The following is a 16,929-nucleotide window of genomic DNA, read 5'->3' as shown; positions in this document are numbered from 1 at the left end:
CATCTCATCCCTTACCTCATCAGATTCTGCACCAGAACTATGAGAACAGTCGATTTAACGTCCTGCTTAATTGATTGGAAGCCAAGCTAAATCAGTTCCTTGCCTCTCAAGCCCTCATCGAAGCTGCCCTGCGGACAAGGATAGATGCCATCACCATTGACCTTAACAAGAGGTTTGATGACCTCTCTGAGCACGTGAAGACACTGGAGGATCAGAGAACCAAAGACAATGAAGTGTTGAATCAGAGAATGAAGTCTATCGAAGAAGAGCAAGGGAAGAACAAGTTCAACATTCGAAAATATAAAAGGGAGCTGTAAACCCTAACTTTCAAGATCGATGACTTGGATAAGGAGCTGAATGAAAGCAAGAACCAGACCTACGACTACACATTAGAGCTGTGGCAAGGCGTAGCTAAGTTTGAAAACAAGACAGAGGAGCTTGATGCTACTTTAGATAAAGTTGTCTATGCTTTAGACGAAGTACAGGAGAAAGTTAAAAAACTTTCTAAAGATCATAAGGAGTATGATCTGAACACTGGAACCAATGGTTTGGATGCCCAAGACATGTCTGACAGCCACTGGAAGCAAGAGAACAACAATGGAGAAGAAGAGATTGAAGAAGCAAGCATGGTGACCCGGAAGGAGCTGACCGCGGCTGCGAGCACTTCACCCGCGGCCAGGACCAGCTCCACTGCGGCCCAGAGCATTCCACCCGCAGCCGAGCCTAAATTTTCAGACTGGGAGTCTTTTCAACCTCTTTATGAAACCTGTTCAACTGAAGACCGACCCCTTGTGACAAGATCTAGGTTGTTTGATCAAGCTGTCTTCTCAATCACTGCACAAGCATCAAAAAAAAAAGGAGGAATCCAACACTTATGCATCTTGCAACATGATTTACACTTGTGATAATGAGTTTCAAGAGCAATTCTCAAAGGATGAAGAGTATAGTTTGTTTGTTGAAGATCCTAACCCTGGGGAAAATTCATCTGATGACAACTCAGAACCAAAAACCAAGAGCATATCCAGAGAGAGACTGATCGATTCAACAAATTTGTGAAGTCCATTCCTCTCTACCATGGATTCGATGACATCTGGAAGCAAGGCTGCATTCAAGTTTTCTTCAGATATAGCAAGGAGACTAAGGAGAACATCTCTACCTATTTCAGAGGAGCCAAGTATCTATCTTTTCCTAGATCATCATCTGATGCAGCTGTTTACAGGATCCATCTCAAAGATCCCCAAGAAGCCAGTGACTACACAAATGATAACACCTGATTTTGACCATATTTATGGATCACCTCCAATATCTTATGCAGGTGTTTTCAATCATTTTAAAGGGTTTATAAGTGTTTTCCATGTTTTGGAGTTTTAAAAGACTTTTCAGGTTACTTAGAAAAAAAAAATGCAAATTGGAGAAAAATCCACTTTTGGCCAATTTTCGACTGTCAGACGTTTCACATCCAATGAAGATCTTCTCACCGCCTGATTAAGTTCAAATTTGGACACAAGATAGAGGAGACAGCCATATTTCTAATGCAATTGGATTGGACGCAATCCAACAGTTGGATCATAAGTTATTTTCAATTTGTTGAACACATGTTCTGCAGTCTCGCAAAAGAAGCAAGAGAAAGAATGAAATTTGGACATCATAGACCAACCACCGCGGTCCAGGAGCTCGTGACCGCGGTGTAAAATCTCCTGGCCACGCCTCAGAGCCTCCAGTCACGGTGAACCCACATTTACCAGCCTTGGAGAAGCCCAATTCTGCGACAGACCCATTTTCGGTCCAATGACCCGTTTTCAAGCCCAACTCATTCTCTCTTCAAAAAAAGTCCTAAGGACTACCAGAAAAACTTGGAGACCTATATTTTAGAAGACCTAATTCGTGTGTGCTCCTTTCTCCTTGTTAGGGAGGCATCCAACTTTTGTCTTAGGTTTAGATTAGAGAGATAGAGATTTTTCTCGTGAACCTTTGTTCTTTCTTTTCATCTATCTATTCAGTTTCTGCAATCTCTTTTACTTTAATTATTTTCTATTTCAAAACCAATGATGATGTTGTCAAGCTCAGCCATGTCTGACTAGTTACCTTGTTGGGTAAGAGGGCCATCGAAAGGGACCCCATGATCGATGACATCTAGGTTTTTAGGTTAAAGGATTTCGATTTTAAATGATTCTCCCATTCATCAAAATCTCAATGCGGTAACGCTAGAATAGCTAACAAGTGTCTGATCTTAGGTTAAATCCGAGCCACGAGAGTGTTGTATCTGGATTGCCTGAACTGTATCTTTTGGACGTTATCATCGTAGGAGACGAAAGCTACCTCTATTCCCGACTACTGGTCACCTGCAAAACAAATGAGTCATGAATATTCTAGCAATACTCAGTGAGCTCTGGGGGTACTAAGCACACATTAGTTCCCAATCCCCACACAAACCATCACACAATCAATCATAATGAATCATTGTATGCACAAGCGGAAGCAATCTAAGACATAAGTCCTTATATATCAAACAATCTCGTTTCCTAATGCGAGGCCTCTAAATGCATCGACCACTCCTCTAATTGCAACGATCCCGCAAATCACCACACAGGATCATCTTGGCGACCTCGTACCGATCTACTGATATACTGTCACATAGCATCGGACCGCCTTACTGGCAGCACTCGGCCAAGGGAGCTACCCTTCGTCCCTCTGAGTCTTCCTACCTCCGTGGCCTTCTCCACGAAGATAAGGTATGTGGACGTGCCGATTGCATCTACTCTAAGAACGTATAAATCCTACCTTGATTTATACTTCCTAGATTCATCACCAAATAACATACAAAAAATTAAATATGACATGCAAGAGGTCCCTTTACTTGCATTCATCATTTAATTTACCAAGTATCATTTCTATCCGGTTTTCCTTAAAACCATAGAAAATAATACATCAAACCTTTCACCGATCACATCACCAGACCAGAATAACACCGCCCTGGTTATTCTTTCGACCTGATCTGCATGTTAGTCTATTAACATACACAAAACCGGAACTCACCCTTAACGCAGGTCCAGCACCGATCTTAACCCCTCTTGTTCTAACTCCGGTATTCCTCTAGATCTAAATCCATATAGATCTAATGAATAACTAGCCTAGGACAAGATTAAAACAGAAAGGGTTTACTCTACGGCTTACCGACCGTCCGCTAAGCTAGCACCACGCATCCACTTCCCGTAAGCAGAATCCTATCGCCAAATACCCAAACTCACTCCTTTCTCTCACTATTTTCTCTCTCAAGAATTCTCAGATTTTGAGATGAATTTCCTGAGCTTAAAGGAGGGGTATTTATAGGTTTCAGGGAGGTTTTGCATGTTTGCCACATGCTAAACACTTGTCAAAAACTCTTAAACCTTAGTCATCAGACCTAACACTAATCACCCTTAATTCTGCGCCAAATGTGTGGACCTGAACAAGCCACATCTGTTCTTATCCGCACATAACCCCCATCAGATTTCCGCATTTTTACTATTGCCCCACAATGATCTGACTCGCTTATGCTTCCTCGGCCAGAACCTGATCCCTCGGCGGAAATCTAATTCTCTCGGCAGATTTTTTGCTTCCCTCGGCTAAATCCTTTCTTGCTCGACCAAAGTTGCTTCTCTCGGCCTTTACTTGATTTTTCCTGGTCCTTTCCCGACTCAGCACTTAACCGTGGTAGCCTGTCCGAACTTACTCAACGACCGGGTTTTTACATTCTCTCCCGCTTAAAAGAATTCGTCTCCGAATTCTAACTAAGAGTGCGAGGGTTCCCCTTGCTCCATCACTGTGCTTCTCTCAAAGTATTCTGGATGCTCTTCTCGGAATCGCTCCTCATCTTCCCACGTTATTACTTGTCTGTTCTGCCTACCCCTGAACACTTGAACTTGTGGGATGGTGCGATTCTTAAGCACCCGTTTCCGTCGCTCCCCTATCCTGATAAATCCTTCAGGATAGGTAAGGTTTGGCCTTAATCCTTCGATAGACTCTGTCATTATCGTATTCGGGTCCTGTACATGTTTTCGTAACATGGACACATGGAACATCGGGTGCAGGTGCATATCCTCTGGAATTTCTAACCTATATGCCACTTCCCCAGCTTTTCCTAGAATACGATATGGACCAATATATCTGGTTGCGAGCTTACTGACCTTTCCGAAACGATCCTTTCCTTTTTGTGCTGCAACCTTCAGATATACGAGATCTCCTATCTCGAATATCACCTCCCTTCGGTTCTGATCGGCATACTTCTTTTGCCGGTCTTGAGCCTTTCTTATGTTGTCTCGCACAACTTGTATAATCTCGATGGACTGGTCTACCATCTCTGGCCCAAACATTTGCCTTTCTCCCACCTCCGTCCAACATAACGGCGTACGACATGGTCTTCCATAGAGTGCTTCAAATGGAGACATGCCGATACTTGCGTGGAAGATATTGTTGTAGGAGAATTTCGCTAACGGTAGGTAGTCATCCGAGATTCCGGCCCATTCCAGGATACATACCCTCAGTATATCCTCAATTGTTCTAATTGTTCTCTCCGTCTGTCCATCTGAAACACCGTACTCATATTTAGCTCTGTCCCCATTGCCCCTTGCAAAGCTTTCCAAAACTTTGCTGTAAATCTTGGATCCCGGTCCGACATTATCGTGGCTGGAATTCTGTGAAGCTTTATGATTCGATTAATGTAGAGTTCCGCGAGAATCTCCATGTTATCTGTATCACGGATCGCTATCAGGTGTGCTACCTTTGTTAAGCGATCCACAATAACCCAGATGGAGTTATTGTTTTGCCCTTTCGCTACCGGTAAAATTCCGATGAAATCCATTGCAATCGAGTCCCACTTCCACTCTGGTATGGGTAAACTTTGCAACATACCGCTGGGCACTTGATTTTCCGCCTTAATACGCTGACAGACTTGGCATTGGGCTACCCATCTCGCCACTGATCTTTTGATACCCGGCCAGTGATAATTTCGTCGAATGTCCTTATACATCTTGGTGCTTCCAGGATGTATACTTAACACTGACTGGTGAGCCGTCCTTAGGATTTCCTCCCTTATACCATCTCCCTTTGGAACCGTGATTCTACCCCGTAGTAGAAGCGTTCCGTCCTCAGCTAGATGATGCTCACTTACATCTTCTCTTTCCAGATTTCGTAGTCTCTCCACTATTTTGCACATTTCCTCATCCCGTTGTTGTGCCTCTTGAACCCGTTGGATTAAACCCGCCTTGTTTATCGCTTGGATTCCCAATGGTTCGCTGGACTCTCCTTCTAAAGCTGCCAGACTTACCTTCTTGAATTCCTGGTCTAGATTCTCCATTTCCTTTTCTACATCTGTTGTAATCTTCCTTCTGCTTAACGCGTCCGCCACTGCGTTAGCCTTTCCCGGGTAATATTGAATCTTAACATCATAGTCTGAGATGAATTCCATCCATCTCCTTTGACTTTCGATTGAGTTTTTAGCATTATCCTCTAGATTAATCTTGTGCATACAAAGATCTGGAGAGATTCCAGGTATGTCATCAAGTGAATATCCTAAGGCTTTTCTATGCTTTCTCAGCTCAGTCAACAGCATTGTTGTTTCTTCTTCCGTCAAACCAGAGTTTATGATGACAGGATAAGTTGAATTTGGTCCAAGGAAAGCGTACTTAAGTCCGACGGGAAGAGGTTTAAGCTCGACTTTAGGGGATTTAAGCTCGCTCCAAGGATTATTAATTGCTGCAGCAGTGTCTTTAGGAGGTGTAGGAATGTTTGTTTGGTCCTTAAGATCTAGATAGTTTAGAGGTTTCCTATAAGTTTCGGACTTATCAAGCATACGCGCGCATTCACTTGAAATTTCAAGGAAATTGCGTTTGTCTTTTGTGGGTGAAAGCGTGACACTTAAAGGGTCGTTTAGAAGCAGATCTTCATAGACTTCCTGAATAATTCCGTCTAACTCATCTATCCAACAAATTTTGCCATCCAAATTCGGTTTATCGAAACTTTTGTTCATGTCAAATTGCATAACTAGACCGGCTAGATGAAGGTCCATTTTTCCTTCAGGAACATTGATTATGGCTCCAGCTGTAGATATGAATGGTCGTCCAAGAATAAGGGGATCCTTAGGTTCTCTTTCTAGTTCTAGAACTACGAAATCGGTTGGTATGGAACATTTTTCAATTTCGACGGGAACATCTATTAGGATACCTACGGGTTGTCTAACAGAACGATCAGCTAATACTAAGGAAATTTTAGTGGCCTGGAAAGTGTAATGTCCTAAACGTTTTGCTACTGAAAGAGTCATCATGTTTATGCTAGATCCTAAATCACAAAGAGTGCGCTCAAATGCTACATCATTGATAGTGCATGAAAGTACGAAGCTTCTAGGATCGTTTTTCTTTTCAGGGATTCGGCTTTGCAGGATAGAACTACATTCATGGGTTATCATCATAACGCCTTCTTCAAGAGTTAAAGAATTTGTTAGAATACCCTTCATGTATTTTCTTAAAGCAGGAATCATATCACAAGCTTCTACGAAAGGTAATCTCACATTTAATTGATCGATTAGCTCTTTCAGCTTAGCTTTTTCTTTCTCCTTCTTAGGGGCTCTTAAGGCTCTAGGATATGGAGGTTTAGGTTTATAAACACAAGTTGGTGGAGGTGGAATCGGGTCTTCTACGAGGATTTCCCGGGATTTATCTTCTCTTGCTTCTTCTCCATCCTTCTCTCCTGCCACTTCTTTTTCAGTATCTCCAATCGTGATTCTTTCTCTTTCTTTTTTCTTTTCCTTACCCTTTTCCTCATATTCGGGATCTTTAGGAAATTGAGGCTCTTTGTAAGCTAATCCACTCCTAAGTGTGATAGCTTTCACATGATCGGAGGGATCTGCTTGGCTTGAGTTTTCGAATGAATTTTCACTTGGCTCTTCTTCAGAAATTTCTAAGTTTTTAGAATTAGTTTTGATCATCAGGCTAAGTAGGGTGTAAAATTTTTCACTGAAATCCTCTTGCATCGTTTTTAGTTCAGATCTAAGATCACTAATTTCTTGAGACCTAGATTTTTCAAGCTCTAGAATCTTTTTGTTTAGGTTTTCAGCTTCAGAAGAGGGAAAACTAGGATAGGGATTGGAATTAGATTGAATAGCCAAGATTGGTTCGGAAGGTGATGTCCAGGCAAGTTAGGAAGACGGTTTCCCGCGGTCAGAAGGCTCGCGACCGCGGTGAACCAGGTCTTGGCCGCGGTCAGAACAGCCACGACCACGGTGAAAGCTTTGTTTGCCGCGGTCCGAATGAATGGACCCACGATGATCAGAAACGAATGGAAAATCTTGAATTTGGTAGACTTCTGCAGTGTTCACCATCTCTTGATCATAAGAATCCATTGGGTTGTCCCAACCGTCAAAGTTACACGTATTGTGTACATTATTTGGTTGTTGTAATCCAAGATGACTCATTATGTGATGGAGACACTTTATAACTTCCAAGATCTCTTCTTTCTTCTCAGGAAGTGCAGAATTACCAAAGGTTGCTTGATTACGAATGCTGTTTGCAAAATTTTTGATGAAAACATGAGCATCTTCTACAGATCTAGTTGAGAAGTCTCCATTACTTGCTGTGTCAAAAGAGTGTCGTAAATCTGGAGTAATACCTCGATAGAAGATAGCCAGCAGGTATTCGTCGGTATATCCATGGTGTGGACAATCTCTTTGGTATTCCCTAAGTCTTTCCCAAGTATCTAAAAGATCTTCATCTTCTTTTTGTTTAAAAGTTCTTATCTTGTTCCTTAAGAGATTAGAACGATTTCTAGTATAAAAACGATTTAGAAAAGCTGTCCTACACGCTGCCCACGTTTTTAGTGAAGCAGGTCTTAAAGATTTTAGCCATTTGCTGGCATTGTCTCTCAAAGAGAATGGGAAAAGACTACACTTGTGGTAATCCCCATTTGCTGTAATGGTTGCACATAATTCTTCGAACGTCTCGATATGGTCAATCGGGTGTTCGGACATGTAACCATGTAATTGATTTTGTTGAACTAAATGGATATAGGGTACCTTGATTTCGGTTTTGCCATCCTCTGGTAAGGCTGGTTGAATAGCTCTTCGATCTCCCAAGAATTTCTCGAGTGAATCGAAACTTCCAATCAGTTTATAATCATCTTCATGTTTTGCCGATCCGACTAACTCGTAGTCATCATAGATTGGTTCTTCAAACTCATCATCAGTCAGGTCATCATCGCTTGGATCACCATCCACACAATATGGTGGATCACCAAGAGTTCCGGGAACATGTTCCCGGTGTCCCATTGTAGAGAAACCTGAAAGATTCAAAAGAAAAGGTAAAACTAAACAAGTGTTCTAATGGATTTAAGCTGTGATTTGCAACGAAACAAATCAAAGTCCCCAGGCAACAGCGCCAAAAACTTGATTGCGAGCAAAAGCGGGGTTTGTTGTTTTCGTTTTACTAAGCTTCAGGTTTTGAATTTATAACCCCTAAATGTCTGCAAGTGCACAGATGTGCGTTGTAGTACTTAGGGTATCGATCCACAAAGACTTAGTTGTTTCAGTACGAATTCACTGCAATGCTTAAATCAGATTAGAATTAAACAATTTGGGTTTTGGTTTTGGGTTTTGGTTGTCACTAAATCTAAACTAGAAAGCTAAACAAGTAAAAGCAATTAAAACAAGAGCAAACAAAAGCAAGTAAAAATTGATTATAAATGAAAGCAAGTAATAAGCGAATAAAAGTAAAATGGAAATCGAATGTTGTAAGCAATGAAAAACAAACGTTGGGGCTCAAGGGGAATTCGCAGGGGTTCATGGACTAAGCTATGTCGATTTTAAATAAGTGATAAAGATAATCAACTACGTATGTTCTAGAACTCGAGGAACGGAAGTATGAATAGCCTACTTTCGCAGCACTAAACAACTATCTCTCGCAACCCTGATCAGTAGGTTTCTGTAAGCAAAGACACACGAAATTCCCTTTGAAAAATCTCTTTAAACCCAACTGGGTAACTACTCAAACATATTGTAAACAATCATCACAGAGTATTGAAAGTTGCAGGGAATTAAAGAAAAGAAGGAAGAAAAACGAAGAACGGAGAAGCAGATGGAGGCGCGATGACTTCCTCCAGCGGCGGCTCCTTCTTCTGATGCGGCGGCCTCCTCTCTAGGGGTTCCACACGAAATCCCTCTCTCTCTCTCTAGTTTTGTCTATCTCTCCTCTTGGTCTCCTCTCTTTAGAATGACATAAAGAGGGTATTTATAGCTTCTGGAGTTGTCCTGGACACTTAGGGCTTCAAAAATAACGAAAGGAATTGATTTGGGCTTTGATTAAGTCGTCTGGAAAGTTAACAACCAATGTCTGCGGTCGCGGTGGCTCTACCCGTGGGAAAACAGGTGTTGGCAGCGGTCCCGGCTCGTGACTCTCTTCCGGAACTGCATTTTCTGTCATTCTTGCATCGGGAGTATCTGAAGATCTAACCGTTGGATTGTCTCCAAACCAAGTGCATTAGAAAAATGGTTGGGTCCTCTATGTTTTCTCAAATGTTGGGGGTGATCGGACGGTGAGAAGGTCTTCATCGCTTATCATACTTCTGACGGTCTGTATTTATCCAAAATTGCTCATTTGTTCCAAATTGCATATCTTTTCCCAAGTTTCCTGTAAAGTGTTTTGAAAATCTAAAACATTGAAAACACTTTAAAAACCATTGAAAACAGAGTTAAAACACCTGCATAAGACATTATTATGATCCATAAAAGTGGTCAAAATACGGTGTTATCAGCTATCCCTCTTGATTCAAGTGCAACACCAAGAGGGATAGGCCGGGACATTCCTCTAAGGATTGGAGATTGCATAGCACCTGTGAATCTATGTATAGTGAAGAAATAATATGACTCATATCCATTTATCCTTGGATGGCCTTTCTTAGCAACTGCTGGAGCCATAATAGATTGGCCCAACCGGAGAGTTTTTTTTGCAAATATCGATAAGGACATCTTCTATGAAGCTACACCACTGAAGAGCAAAGGAGTAAAACATAATGCTCAGGCATTTGAACAAGAAGAACTCTGGAGTGATGAAGAACCTGCAAGAGAAAACAGGAGGATTTCCAAAAAGACTTGTTAGGTCTTATTTGAACTAAGTCTTTTTCTTTGCAAAGTCTAGCTAAGGACTATAAACCAAAGTGCTTGATGGGAGGTGATAACACCGTATTTTGACCACTTTTATGGATCGTTTTGAAATATTTTTTCTATGTTTTTTTATTGCTTTCAAGTACTTTTATTACGTTTCTCTAGTATTTGTAGTTCCAAGACTCTTTTAAGGAAACTTAGGAAAAAACTTAACAAAATTGATAGAATACCAGATTTTCAGCTCAGAGTCAAACCGTCTGAAGTTCACCCCCGATTGAAGGTCTTCTCACCGTCTGATCCAGCTCAAATTTAAAGATCTCAAATATGGAAGTATCCGCTTTCCAGTACACTTCACAGCTTGGAAATCCAACTGTTCAATCAAAAGATACCCGAAGAGCAAGATGTCCCGTAAACCAACCGGCAAGCATTTCCACCCGCGGCCAACAGCCATTTCACCACGGTCAGAGACTTCCCGACCGTGGCCAACCATCCATTCCCCACATTTACGCACATCCCGACCGCGGCCAGCCAACTCCGAACTCGAAGACCCATTTTTGAAGCCCAAAATGATTCCCTAATTTGGAGAAATCCTAAGTGACGCCTAGAGATGTCTTGAGCACTATAAATACATGTCTTAGGAACACTAATTCGTATCACCTCATATGCTCTTATTGTTTTAGAATACTTTTTAAGTTTTTAGGTTTTAGATAGAGAGAGATTTGTCTCTTGAACCCTTGTTCTTTCTTTTTCAATTTCGATTTATGTCCTACTTTTTAATACTATGTTTTCGTTCATCATATCAGAGTAGTTTTATTGTTGGCTCTAAGGGATTTTCGATGGGGATATATATGTTCGATGAGGAATCATGAGCTATTGAAGCCGAATCTTAGAACTTTTTTTTCTGAATTTATTTTTACTGCATGAGAGTAACGGCATGAACTACAATCTGATCCAGATGCTTGGTGACACGAAAGTGTTCATCCGGTGTCAGATCCAGTTTGGGAGAGCAAAACAAACATAGGAGTGGAAACCTACCTATGAGCGATTTGTGAAGGCTGAAGAGTCTTAAAGATAATGCATCTCTTCTCTTCCAGGGCCAGAATGGAAACTTACTGGTCAGGGTTGAGAGAGATAGTTGTCTATGATCACGACAGTGGCGTATTCATACGTCCGTGACTGTAGTTCGAAAATTTTAAGCTAAGATCTTATCAAATTTACTCTCTAGCAATGTTTTGAATCGTTCATACCCCTGGGAAAACTTCCTTGAAACCCAGCGCCTCTTTTCTATAGATTTACACCAATTTTCATTCAAGGTTTAGTCTAGTATCTTTACTCTTTCAATCGATTTTCATTTAAGCAATTAGGTTTAGCCGTTTTTCTCGTTTTTAGTCGATTTCATTAAGTTTAGTTATTAGGTCATTTTAATTCTCGTATTCTCTCTTTAAGATTAGTTTTTACGTTTTAAAGGCACCACCAAAACCCTCACAAAAATCACCTGGTTCTAGACTTCCTTACTTTATATTTCTTTCGAATACTTTTGCAGGTAAGATCCTCCTTCCCTGTGGATTCGATCCCTAAGTACTACAATCGATCAGCTGTACACTTGCGGCTATTGATTTCATTTAGGGTAAAACTTGACACCCTCATTGCAGAACACATCAAGTTTTTGGCGCCGTTGCCGGGAAAGGCACGCATTTTCTTTTCCGCAAAACCCTAAGAAATATTGGTAAATCGACTCTAGAACCCTTTTTCTGCATATTTCCATTTTTCGGTTCTTTTTGTTTCCATTCCAGAAGCAATGGATCCTATAAATCGAAATCCCTACTATGAGGGAGGTTTTTACAACACTCCTCAAGCCACCAGACGCAGAGAAGAGCAATATCTACGCGATCTCTACGAAGAAATTTGAACCTCAGATTACCGCACATTCCTGAACAAGCCCTACGTGCCTCCAATGGAAAACCCTAGACCTCCTGTTCGTCGTCTGCCTCTCCAAGATAAGAACGCCCAGCTCAGTCACCGATTGAGTCAGCTAGAAACGGTGATCATGCAATTCATCGCAGTTCAAGCCGTGTCAAGAGCCGCCCTTCACGAGAAAATTAACAACATGTCGACTCACTTTAACAAAAGCTTGAAGATCTTTCTGCTCAAGTTAAAACCATAGAGACTCAAGCAAACAAGGATACTGAGACTATCAAAGAGAGGATAGAAGCAGTAGAAGGACGAGTCGGAGAAAACGAAGTCAGCATTCGCAAAGCCACTGGAAACATCCGCACCTTAGAGATCAAGCTCGATGAAGTAGAAGACTATTAATGACCATAACAACCAAACCTACTCTTATGTGGAAGAGATTTGGGATGGAGTACACAAGGTTCGAGACAAAGCAGAAGAAATCGACTCAACCGTGGACAAAGTAGTGTATGCCCTTGATGAAGTCGAAGAGAATGTCGAAAAGCTTATGCAAGGACATGAAACGAATGATTCGACGCTTCCCATCAAAGATCTTGACCTAAAAGAAGAGGAAATAGAGTTGGAAGATCCAAAAATCAGTTTAGATGGCAAAGGAGAAGATGAAACAGCTGAACCATCTTGAAGTCTCTCTCCCGCGGTTGCAGTCGTGAGCCTCCTACCCGCGGAAAATAACCCTCCTCCCGCAGTCGTGTGTCCACCACCCGCGGCAAATCATCGGTCAGATGAGGTATTTCCCTGCAACAGAGTTTTAGCTTATGAAGATGAATATGAAGGACAATACCTTGAGGACGAAGACTATCGTCTGTTCATAGAATGAGGCAATCCAGATAAATTGGTGGAATTAGGAGCACCAATCTCCAGGGAAAGACTCATTGAATTCAACAAGTTTGTGAAATTGATCCCTCTTTATACAGGTTTCGATGATATATGGCATCTTGGTTGTTTGCAAGTTTTCTTTAGGCACAGCAAGGAGAAAAAAGAGGATATCCGAACCTACTTTGGGAGAACCAGATGCCTGTCCTTTCCCAGGACATCACCTGATGCTGCAATTTATTCAATCCACCTTCAAAGACCTGAAGAATGTAGCTACTACACCAACAAAATCATCAAAGAGAAGCTCGATGAGTTCAATGAAGTAGGTCGAAATTTACCTGAAGGAATCACCTTTGCCAAAGCTTGCAAGGACTTCATGATAGGCCATTACTTCTGTGAGAGCAAGGAATCAATCCCTGAAATAGAAGACTTGTTCAATCATGCCAGAAGAGGTAAACATGTTCGAACACTTCACAAAATCGAAGGTGCAGGTCAGTTTCTCATCTCTTGTTCCATTAGAGGTGAAGTGTTTAAAAACGTACTTTGTGATTCTGGAGCTTGTCTTAACATGATGTCCAAGGCAATTGCTTCGAGACTTGGTATTAAGCACCTGCGCAGGACTAGAGCAAGGATTAGTCTAGCTGATGATTCCAATGCAACACCTCATGGAATAGTTCATGACATTCTTTTGAGAATAGGAGATTGCATTGTGCCTGTCGACTTCTACATTGTCAAAACAAGAGAAGCAACACATCCAGTGATTCTCGGATGGTCTTTTCTAGCAACTCCCGAAGTTATAATGGACTGGCCAAACCGGAGGATTTCGTTTGCTAACATCGAAAAAGATGTCTTCACAGAAGTTGTCCCATACAACAGCAATGCAGGAAAACGTTCTGTAACAGAAGACTTTGAAGAAGAATTTTGGAGTGACGAAGAACCTGCTAGGCAAAGCAAGGAGATGTCGAAAAAGACTTCTCTAAGGACAAGATCTTCTTCACTGAACTAAGCCACGTCCTACACCAAAGTCAAGCTAAACGACTTAACACAAAAGCGCTTAATAGGAGGCAACCCATTTAGGTATTGTTTTCTTTAGGATTTTTCTTTCTTTTTCTATTGATCATTTTTTTTTTCTTAGTTTCAGGTGTTTCTTATAAAACAAAAAAAGCCAAAAAAAAATCAAAAAAAAAAAAACCAAAAAGAAGGATGGTCCATGACTGCTCGGCCCAGCAGGAACCAATGAGAAGCAGGAATAGGCTGCATATTAAGACCCCGCAGTCGCAGGTGTTCTGACCGCGGGAAACACCACTTCGACCGCGGCCAAGCACCAGTTTGCCGCGGTCGTGTGACTCCTGACCCCGGCAGATGGTCGTTGAGATGATACCCGACCCCACACCACCCACTTCACCTCATTCCACCTCACCAAGCTCCACTCCACCTTATTCATCACTTCCCACCACCTTCCATCACCACCTATCACCTTCCCAAACCTCTTCGAATGAATCCGGTCCATCTCCACCAGCATCTCGGATCCAGGTAAGTTCTCTTTGGCCTTATCAATTCGATTATCTATGCATTTTTCTCATCCAATATCGAGTTGTTTCACATTGAGAAAAGTGTGATTTATGTCTGGGGGAGGATTTCATCCATTTCTAACCACTTTTCTTTCATGAGTCTTGCATTATCTACACTTTTTGCATTTTTCTTACAGTTTTTCAAAATCGGTTTTCAAAACAAAATACGTTTTAAAGGGAATGGTGAACATGAATCAATGATAGTTGACTGTGTGCTTTTAGACTGTTCCTAGTGACATGCTCATTCATGATTTAGGACAAGACTAGGTGGTAGCTAAGCACATTTGAAACGAAGTACCCCAGAGGAATTTGAATGATTTCGATTTAGATGAATGAATACACTAGCTCTGTTTTATTTGGACTTAACTTGGACTTAATTCTCTCATAGAAGCATTAGACCAGGGAAAGGAATCATACATTCAGGACTCCTTTACCACTCTTTGTTGATCCTGAATGGCTAGTTCATCTTTAGCTAGTTCCCCACCTTAACCAATCCTCTTTCAAACCACATGCACTCTTGTTTTCTATTGTCTTATATGCAGATATGTGTAAAAACGTTCGAGAGAAAGAGGAATGACGCAGTTTTCATTCACCAAAGACAGAGACCTGCGATTTGCCGGAAAAGTTTCCGGAATGATTCAACACATGAGGAAGCTCAGTTTGCCTTAGAAAAATATCGGATTTTTGGTACAATCTCGTCCTCTAGTCTCTCTCTCTTTAAAAGGCATTCCCCTTTCCAAAAATAAAAAAAAATTCCGAAAATAGGAAAGGAAAGGAAATAAAAGTCTTAGAGAGTCTAGAGAGGTTGAATTTTAAGTCCCAAGGCAACTGGAGTTTGATTTAATGAAGTTTTGGAGATTATTTTCTGATTTCCGGAAAGAATCTAAGTCTGGGGGAATAGCAGTTCACAACAAAGGATGAAGGATTATGCAACAACATTGGACAAGGAGAAGTGACTGAAAATTGCGGTCATCAATAGGTCCTTATCTCTCTTGCGGTTTTGCATGTTATCTTGCATCCTCCAGATTCATCAGGTAACCTGAAACACTTTAACTCTACCACTTAAACAGTCCTTTAATGCCAAACGCCGTCTACCCTAGATGATGTATTTGATGAGAATTCACTATTGCACTTAATGAATGTAGAGAGCTAGTTGACTGGAATCAAGATTTAGATTATTTATGTTTTGCATGACGGAAAAAGTAAACTAGTATCTTTAGTGTCTTGGTGAGAATTTTCTAGACTAAGTTGTGGATTGATGCACGATCTTTGGTCCTAGTTTAGGAGTTTATGTCTCTGATATTTGTGCATTTCCTATTTTTGTTTTCACTTAACCAATTTAGACTTTTGCTTTGTTTGAGGACAAACAAAGGTTTAAGTATGGGGGAGTTGATAACACCGTATTTTGACCACTTTTATGGATCGTTTTGAAATACTTTTTCTATGTTTTTTATTGCTTTCAAGTACTTTTATTACGTTTTTCTAGTATTTGTAGTTCCAAGACTCTTTTCAGGAAACTTAGGAAAAAGCTTAACAAAATGGATTGAAGACCAGATTTTCAGCTCAGAGTCAAACCGTCTGAAGTTCACCTCCGATTGAAGGCCTTATCACCGTCTGATCCAGCTAAAATTTGGAGATCTCAAAGATGGAAGTATCAGCTTTCCAGCACACTTTACATCCTGGCAATCCAACGGTTCAATCAAAAGATACCCGAAGAGCAAGATGTTCCGTAAACCAGCCGGCAAGCATTTCCACTCGCGGCCAACAGCCATTTCACCACGGTCAGATACTTCCCGACCGCGGCCAACCATCCATTCCCCGTGGTCACGCACATCCGGACCGCGGCCAGCCAACTCCGAACTCGAAAGCCCATTTCAGAAACCCAAAATGATTCCCTCATTTGGAGAAACCCGAAGTGACGCCCAGAGATGTTTTGAGCACTATAAATACATGTCTTAGAAACCCTAATTCATATCATCTCATATGCTCTTATTGTTTTAGAATACTTTTTAAGTTTTTAGGTTTTAGGGAGAGAGAGATTTGTCTCTTGAACCCTTGTTCTTTCTTTTTCAATTTCGATTTATGTCCTACTTTTTAATACTATGTTTTCGTTCATCATATCTGAGTAGTTTTATTGTTGGCTCTAAGGGATTTTCGATGGGGATATATATGTTCGATGAGGATTCCATGAGCTATTGAAGCCGAATCTTAGAACTTTTTCTTCTTAATTTATTTTTACTGCATGAGAGTAGCGTCATGAACTACAATCTGATCCAGATGCTTGGTGACACGAAAGTGTTCATCCGGTGTCAGATCTAGTTTGGGAGAGCAAAACAAACATAGGAGTGGAAACCTACATATGGGCGATTTGTGACTGCTGACGAGTCTTAAACATAATGCATCTCTTCTCTTCCAGGGCCAGAGTGGAAACCTACTGGTCAGGGTGAG

The 16,929-nt window shown here is 41.2% G+C and overlaps 1 non-coding gene across 1 annotated transcript; it reads left to right on the top strand.

Moving 5' to 3' along the window:
- Positions 1-7,676: 7,676 nt before the first annotated feature.
- Positions 7,677-7,784, top strand: LOC112085856. The gene has a single exon (XR_002899143.1). It is a non-coding gene; the product is annotated as a small nucleolar RNA R71 (small nucleolar RNA).
- The last annotated feature ends 9,145 nt before the right edge of the window (positions 7,785-16,929 follow it).

Source organism: Eutrema salsugineum, unplaced genomic scaffold (assembly GCF_000478725.1).
Source record: "Eutrema salsugineum unplaced genomic scaffold, Eutsalg1_0 scaffold_3, whole genome shotgun sequence".
In the NCBI taxonomy this organism is placed as follows: domain Eukaryota; kingdom Viridiplantae; phylum Streptophyta; class Magnoliopsida; order Brassicales; family Brassicaceae; genus Eutrema; species Eutrema salsugineum.
The sequence above is the reverse complement of the archived record's forward strand: the minus strand, read 5'-3'. Positions and strand labels throughout refer to the sequence as shown.